Source organism: Sinocyclocheilus anshuiensis, unplaced genomic scaffold (assembly GCF_001515605.1).
Source record: "Sinocyclocheilus anshuiensis isolate Anshui unplaced genomic scaffold, SAMN03320099.WGS_v1.1 scaffold948, whole genome shotgun sequence".
Classification (NCBI taxonomy): domain Eukaryota; kingdom Metazoa; phylum Chordata; class Actinopteri; order Cypriniformes; family Cyprinidae; genus Sinocyclocheilus; species Sinocyclocheilus anshuiensis.
The window spans coordinates 605,140-612,719 of record NW_015549709.1 but is presented as its reverse complement, the minus strand read 5'-3'; the positions used below and the strand labels follow the sequence as shown (position 1 = coordinate 612,719).

Here is a 7,580-nt window from a genome sequence, read left to right as displayed (position 1 = left end):
TTATGTAAAGCACTTTGAATTACCATTGTGTACGAAATGTGCTATATAAATAAACTTGCCTTGCCTTGCCTCTTTCCAACAATATGTATGACGGTTTCTACAAAAATATGAAGCAGCACAACTGTTTTCAACACTGATAATAATAAGAAATGTTTCTTGATCAGCAAATCAGCATATGGAGAAACCGTGATACACTTTTTTTCCCCTCAGGATTATTTGATGAATAGAAAGTTCAATGAGCAGCATTTACTTGATTTTTTTTTTTTTTCAGCAATCACTTTTTAACCAATTTAATGTGTCCTTGATGAATACAATTCTTATTATTTCATTCATTCGTTCTTACCCCAAAACTTTGAATGGTAGTGTATCAAAGTTTAAATATTAGCCAAGAAAAATGTTTTCAATATTGATTAGAATTTTTTTTTTTGAGCACCAAATCAGCATTTTAGACTGATTTCTGAAGGATCATGTGACACTGAAGACTGGAGTAATGAAGCTGAAAATTCAGCTTTGCATCACAGGAATAAATTACATTTTACAATATATTCAAATAGAAAACAGTTATTTTAAATTGTAATATTGAAGTTTTTTGTTGTTTTTACTGTATTTTTGATCAAACTTATACAGTATGTATGTAAGTTTTACTATAGTAATACAAAATAATGTCCAAAAAATGGGAAAAGAGCAAGAAAGCAAGCAAGAAAGAAAGTGGTTGATATGTGTCATGTGTGCTTGTGTTTCTCAGACTGATGCTCATTCATCCAGTCCATTTCCTCCCATAAAAAGCAGGCGGTTTGACAGACTGTACTAGCCAGCATGCTGTCTTGGCCGACACGTCCGGCTCTTAACTGCACTGAATAAACCTGAAACAAACCTGCTGTGAGTCGCTCTAAACGGACTCATTCTGAACCGGTTTAAAGAGGTTTCCCAAGAATCTTGTTACTTTTCACCCGGAACAAATCAAACCGTCACACGCAGGAGGAGCAGATCTGTATATAATGCGGGGAATTTTAAGAGATTACTGAGCCTTTGCCTGAACTTGGTCCTAAATATAAACTGGTCATAAAAACACATTTAAACTGCATTTAGAGCGAAACGCTCTCTGGAGTCTCATCAGGGGGCCAGAAATGTGCCCAGCAGCTCCAACAGCATGTGTGGCAGCCACAAAACACGTCCCAAAGGAGCTGCGGGTATTTCTGAAATGCCCTGATGACACAGACACGGCCTGACATTCAGTCACAGGTACACTCAGTGGATTTGGAAAGGTTTGTCTATTAAAACTATTATGGAGACAAAAAAAAAAAAAACGTTAAAAAACAAACAAACAAAGAAGTTAAACAGAAAATATAAATGTGCACTGAAATATTAATAAAAATTAAAACTTTAAATTCCAGTTTTTTTATGCTTTTATCCAAAATAACTTACATTGCATTCACACTATGCATTATCAGTTCATGCATTCCCTGGAAATTGAACCCATGACCTTGGTGTTGCAAGCGCAATGCTTTACTGTTTACAAACTATACAAACTAAACTTTAAATGTTAAGGAAATGACAGTGTGAAACAGAAATAAATAAAATAAAAATGGAATAAAAATAACATGAATTTGTGATTGCAAAAACATTTAGTGTGTAATTTCAGCATCACCACATTTAATAAAAAAAATCTAAAACTAGTGATAATAAAACTGAAATAAAACGGTTTAATGGAAATTAAAACAAACTCAAATCACACTCAAACTGAAAAACAAAATACAAATCAAGACCAAAATAAAAAGCAGTAACGTTCTAGTGAAAACTACAATTACCCATTTTCTCAATACTTCTACACTGTCAAAACTGATCTTCAAAACTGAAAATTATAAAAAAAACTTCTCTCAGTACAACTACTTGCATTTCAACAGTAGACTGATCTCATAAAAACACATCCAGAGTATTGTGTGTGCTTTAAACCTTTTAATGCCTTAAATAATCATAATGTGATTAGATTGGTCACAACAGCTACACACACACACACACGGATCAGGTCTCAAAGTCAAAGCACAGCTTCATAACTTCATGAATGTAATTCATTTAAACATCAACAAAAGCCATGAACATTCCTGCTGTTAGGCTTACATAATGTCAAAAGGTGCCTTGTGCACCCGTCCCATAGCTGTTCCCCTGATGCATTATGGGGCAATATCATTATAATGAAATCATATTATGAATGCAGGAACCTCCAAATGCATTTCTTGGAAAGACGAGGTCATGTTGAGCGACCCGGTGGAGGAGCAGGAGACCATGAAGCTCTGGGGAGAAATATTTCTCTCTAATAATTAAATGTTCATAGCAGCTCATGTGTTGGACCTGTTGAGCTGTATAGACTGAGAAAACACACAAACAGTGGCACATTTCTAGAGCCAAGAAACAAAGAGGTGTTTCTCGTTTCTACTTTTATAACCCAGGGGTTGATTTTGATCAAAACTGATTTCAAGATCATGTCATTATATAAAGGTCAGTCACATTCACTTTGAAACTTAGTGAAAATGCACCATGCCTTGATTTATTTTTCTACTATCAAAATGACTTTTATGCAAATGATTTATTTCATTACAGAGTTCTATTATAATACATAATATGAGATGTTATGGAAATGACACTGACACAAAACAAAACAATAAAATAAAATGTATTTAACAAGTTTAAACTTCCGTATTTTTATGGTTTATGTTACTACCATTGACATATAATGTATAGTGAGCAGTCACATGCTAGTAAACAGGAAATTCTTATTTTGTGTGTGTGTATCTGTTTGTTGATGTGTATATATATATATATATATATATGTATATATATATATATATATATATATACATATATATATATATATATATATACACATCAACAAACAGATACACACACACAAAATAAGAATTTCCTGTTTACTAGCATGTGACTGCTCACTATACATTATATGTCAATGGTAGTAACATAAACCATAAAAATACGGAAGTTTAAACTTGAGTCTCAAGTAGAACAGTGACTAATCTACTACACCAGAATTTACTTGAGGCATTTACTTGTCAACATTTTTTCACAGAAAACAGTCTGATTACACATTTAATTTGACATCAATGATAAAGAGGCAAAAAAATGTTGTATAGATCTGAAAACATCCATATTTGGTCTAAACACCCATGTCTGACCTTGATTTACACTCATCAGGTAATGAGGTCACAGTGCAAAGGGAGACCTCTGTCTGAGGTTCTGGCTGTAGCGTTTGATTGGTTTTTATTAGCAGAGTGAAGCAAGAGTGTGTTTAAGTTATGAGAAGATCTAATTTCCTTCTAAAGCCTGAGGTACACCATGCATTTTAGCCAAACGCTGTATCTGTGCCAACCACTATGGCTTGAGTAAAACACACACTAGAGCGCGTTTACCGCACTCTGAATAAAGCAGGTGGAATCTGCAATTTGATCCTTCGACACCAATCAAACTAACCTTCCTTTGATCTGATCAGAAACGGTCATCGGTCGCTAATCACAATGAGAAAATTCTGCACGGTCAATCATGAAATAGGGGCGGAGAACGTTCAAGCGTTACATGGGAATTTGTCTGCTGGATGTGGTTCAAACAGGTGCTGTCGGTGTTCGGCACGCTACACATACAGGTGGTGGGGTGAACTGGTTAAAGCATATGGCTAGTAATCAAAAGTTGCTGGCTGAATTGGTGCATGAGCTATAAATCATTGTGCCCTTCATGCTGGGGTAACAGCATCTGCTAAATGACTACTAATTTGCATGATATATTAAAATCAAAGCAAAAATCTGGTGATATAGTTTTTCTTCCAACTATCACAGTGATAAAAAAAAAAAACAGAAAAAGTGATATAAAAACATCAAATACCCAAAATAACTAATTAAAATCAAATTTAAAAATCACTTTCTAAGCTGAACTGAATGAATGAATAAGGTTGAAAATATTGAAAATAAATTGAAAATATATATATAAAAAAGAAACATACAGTGTGACCAGTGTTCGATTAATGGAAAAGTGATACTTATGAGCTGATTCTTTTAAACTAATGAATAAGTCATTATGAAAAAAGTCTTATACAAAAATCAATTGTATTTCGGTTATATAACAAATAATGATAAAACTTACTAGTTGTAAAATAATAATACAATAATTAAATACACATGCAGATATTTTCAATAACTGTATAATATTTAAAAATATATTTTTAGTATTACTATATTATATTTTATTATATTTTATGTTGTTGTTTTTTTGTTATGTTATATGTTATGTTATGTTGTTATGTTATGTTATGTTGTTATATGTTATGTTATGTTATGCTAGTAATTTTTGAATTCTCTGATCACGCCATTGCAATTCATTCAATAAATGACCACATGCAGATTGACCCCTGCATCTCGACCAGCCATTCACAAAATCCACTAAATTATCAGACAGGATAATAGGCTTTCAGGAAGAAATCTACTGTCCTGCAGAGCTTCTTCAACAAGGTTATGCAACTCTGACAATGACTCTGGCAAAAGCACATGGCGCCGTGCATGTGTCTGTCAGGCTGACGTGGTCTAATGACTTTCCATTTGCAATATTGATCAAAACACCACTGACCAGTTTGTCCAAATCAGCAGCTGACAAAAACAATGAGTTAACAAATAAACTAAGCAATGAAATAAGACAGATCAGATCAGACCCCAGTGAAAAAAAGATAATCTGGAAAAAACAAAATGAATAATTTAATAAATATATCTGATAAAGAAAAAATGAAATAAGTGCATGCATAAATGCATGAATGAATAAATAAGTCAATACTACACTGTTCCTCATTTTAGATTGCTGGGCTTTGTCCTCAGGCCATGGCTATTTTCAAGAGACCATGACAAAGAAAATCCCATGATATTGTAACTGTTCTCATAAGACAGATATACTGGGTTCAATAACTGTCTTTGTTTATCTTAGCAAGTGGGGCAAATCTCAAGCAATACAAGCAACAAAGGCACCCAACAATAAAACAAAAGACACCAATGATTCACACACTGTCTGTGCTAACGAACATGAATGATCCCTCATATTTTGTGGCTTCTAAGCAATCAGGCTTTTGTTTTTTCATGTAGCATACAATAACTGGGTGAAAAAATCCCCTAAACTTACATTTCAGTAAGGATTTCAGCCATATCTAGAGACAAGACAATCATAGAGACGAGAACTGACAACACTCTAGCAACATACTAATAACCACATAGAACAACGTAGCAAGAAATGCTACTATAAAGAGATGTACACATGCAGATATCTCTTTATTAAAATATCTTATTAAAATGAACATGGATGCAGTGTAAAAGTAAAGCTCACATTCAATAACATTAAGTTGTTTGAATGAAAAACTCGTGCAGCACTTCTAGTGGTCGGCCAATATTTATTTTTTTGATATTTTAAAATATTGGCATCAGCTGATAAGTTTTTCCTGTTTGGCCGATGCTTTTCGAGGTGACTTTATTTTGACGGCGCGGAGAACGGCAGCGTCTGAGCACACAGTGCTCACATTCTCCCTCTTGTTCGTTGTCGTCATTAACAGTTCTGTCTAATACGGATAGAAGTCTGTCTAATAATCAGATAGAACGGTTAAACAAAGGAATTAAAATGCATACAAAAAAGTATTATAACGATTGCTTTTATATTATTAGTAATAGAAAAGCAAACATTATAATACTGTCTCGTTTGCCGTCAGCATTCAGCAAATACGCATTTATATCATTTAAACAAATCTTTGAATGTCTTTTAATGAATATTTAATTTCACAAACCTTGCAAACTTAGTCGAATCTAGTTGAGATCTTGTGAAGTGTGCATGTGACTTGCATGATCGCGTGTTCTCTGCGTGACAGTCGGTCCGTGTGAATTGAATGCGGACAGGAGGAGAGTTCAGCCTCACTGGAGATGCGCGATCGACAAGATTTAAACTCGTGATTTCAAATTATGCTGCGCTTTATGCATTTGCCCACTGTCATATTCATGTCATTTTCACTGTGTGCTGTATGTAAAATGACTGTTACCTTGGCTTTATTTTTAAAAATATGATTCCCAATGCACACAAACTTCCCAGATTACTTAGTGACCTGTTGGTTACAATGTTGACTTTTTATTAAATATTTATTTATTTGTGAAAAATACACTGTTATCTAAAGTATAAGTATGTTTATTTTACACGTTTATTTTTAAATCCATTTTCAAATGATTTCAAATTTCTTAAATATTAACTAAAATAAATAAAATTATATCAGCTTTATATCTGCCATCGGCCACCCTGCTTTCCAAGATATCGGCATCGGCAGTCAAAAAACCAATATCGGTCGACCACTAAGCATTTCTACTGCAGTCAGTACCATACACTCAATGCCAGCTCTGCCCGGCCTTTACAAAAACAGGTCATGGGATCACAGCCAGTCGGCTATTTCTGGCTGAAGTAGAACATTCATGAGCAATAAACACGCTGAGAAAGAGCATCGCAGAGTAAAACAAAGCCAAAAATGAGCAAAAAGAAAAGAAGAGCATGGAAAGTAAAAACAGCAGGAAAATATACAAGAACATGAGCTAGTTTGTAGATTGCAGAGTGCAACGAGCCTGGAGAAACACACACTATTGGCTGCAGTGGAATCCAACATGAGCCAATCATCTTGCAGATGCACGCCGGTCAGCGATGGACCTGATTACATGTGCTATATTGTGAGGTGTAAGCCAGTCTTAAGACAGACGCCCACAGGGTCAGTGCAGACAGGTAAATCCCCTCAGTGTCTGGACATAATCCAAAGACGCTCCTCTCTGCTCCATCCAGACGGTGGAGTGAGAGGGACAGAGAGAGAGAGAGGGAGAGAGGAGGGGGTTTAACACACACACACAAGCAGGTAAAGAGCAGAAGATGGTGGTCTCTCTCTGAAGCGATGGCACTGCCTAATCTCATGATTCAACCAGACACTGATTTAGTCGCTCAAAGAGCGAGACGAGAATAACCTGTTGCAGGAGAGACAGAGAGCGAGAGAGACATGAACCTAAATCCATCCATCCATCCATCCATCCATCTATCCATCTATCTATCTATCTATCTGACATATCTATTTATCTATCATCCTATCTACCAACCTGTGTATCTACCAACATATCTATTGACCTATACTTATACCAACCTATATATGTACCGACCCATCCATCCATCCATCCATCCATCCATCCCAATACTGACAGTCTTAAGAAACACGCAATAGACAAATGAAAAGTAAAGAACAGATTAAACAAGTAACAGGTTAACTGTTAAGTAAAGACCCTGACGATAAAGCCTCACAAACGTAGATGCTCTCTTACAATGAAAACAACACAGAAAACAACCACGGCAACAGGTTCAGACTACAACAACCATCAGTGGTCTCTGCTGTAAGGCTCGTACCTCAGCACTGGTCTGAGGGGTGCCTACGCCTCCCCCAACCCCGTTTCCATTGGGCTCGACAGCAGCGCCCCTGTCCACCTCTTCACCCACCCCTCCTCCTCCTCCTCCTCCTCCTCCTCCTCCACCGC

General features: G+C 35.8%; 1 protein-coding gene across 1 annotated transcript in view; it reads right to left on the bottom strand.

The window, feature by feature from the left end:
* Positions 1-4,498, bottom strand: part of LOC107660677 (rho guanine nucleotide exchange factor 17-like) — a 30,507-nt gene extending 26,009 nt beyond the window's left edge. Inside the window, exons 1-2 of the mRNA XM_016450065.1 lie at positions 4,487-4,498; positions 505-508 (exon numbers count right to left, since the gene is read on the bottom strand). The gene's annotated coding sequence lies outside the window, so the exon portion shown is untranslated. The remainder of the gene's footprint in view (positions 1-504; positions 509-4,486) is intronic.
* Positions 4,499-7,580: the final 3,082 nt, after the last annotated feature.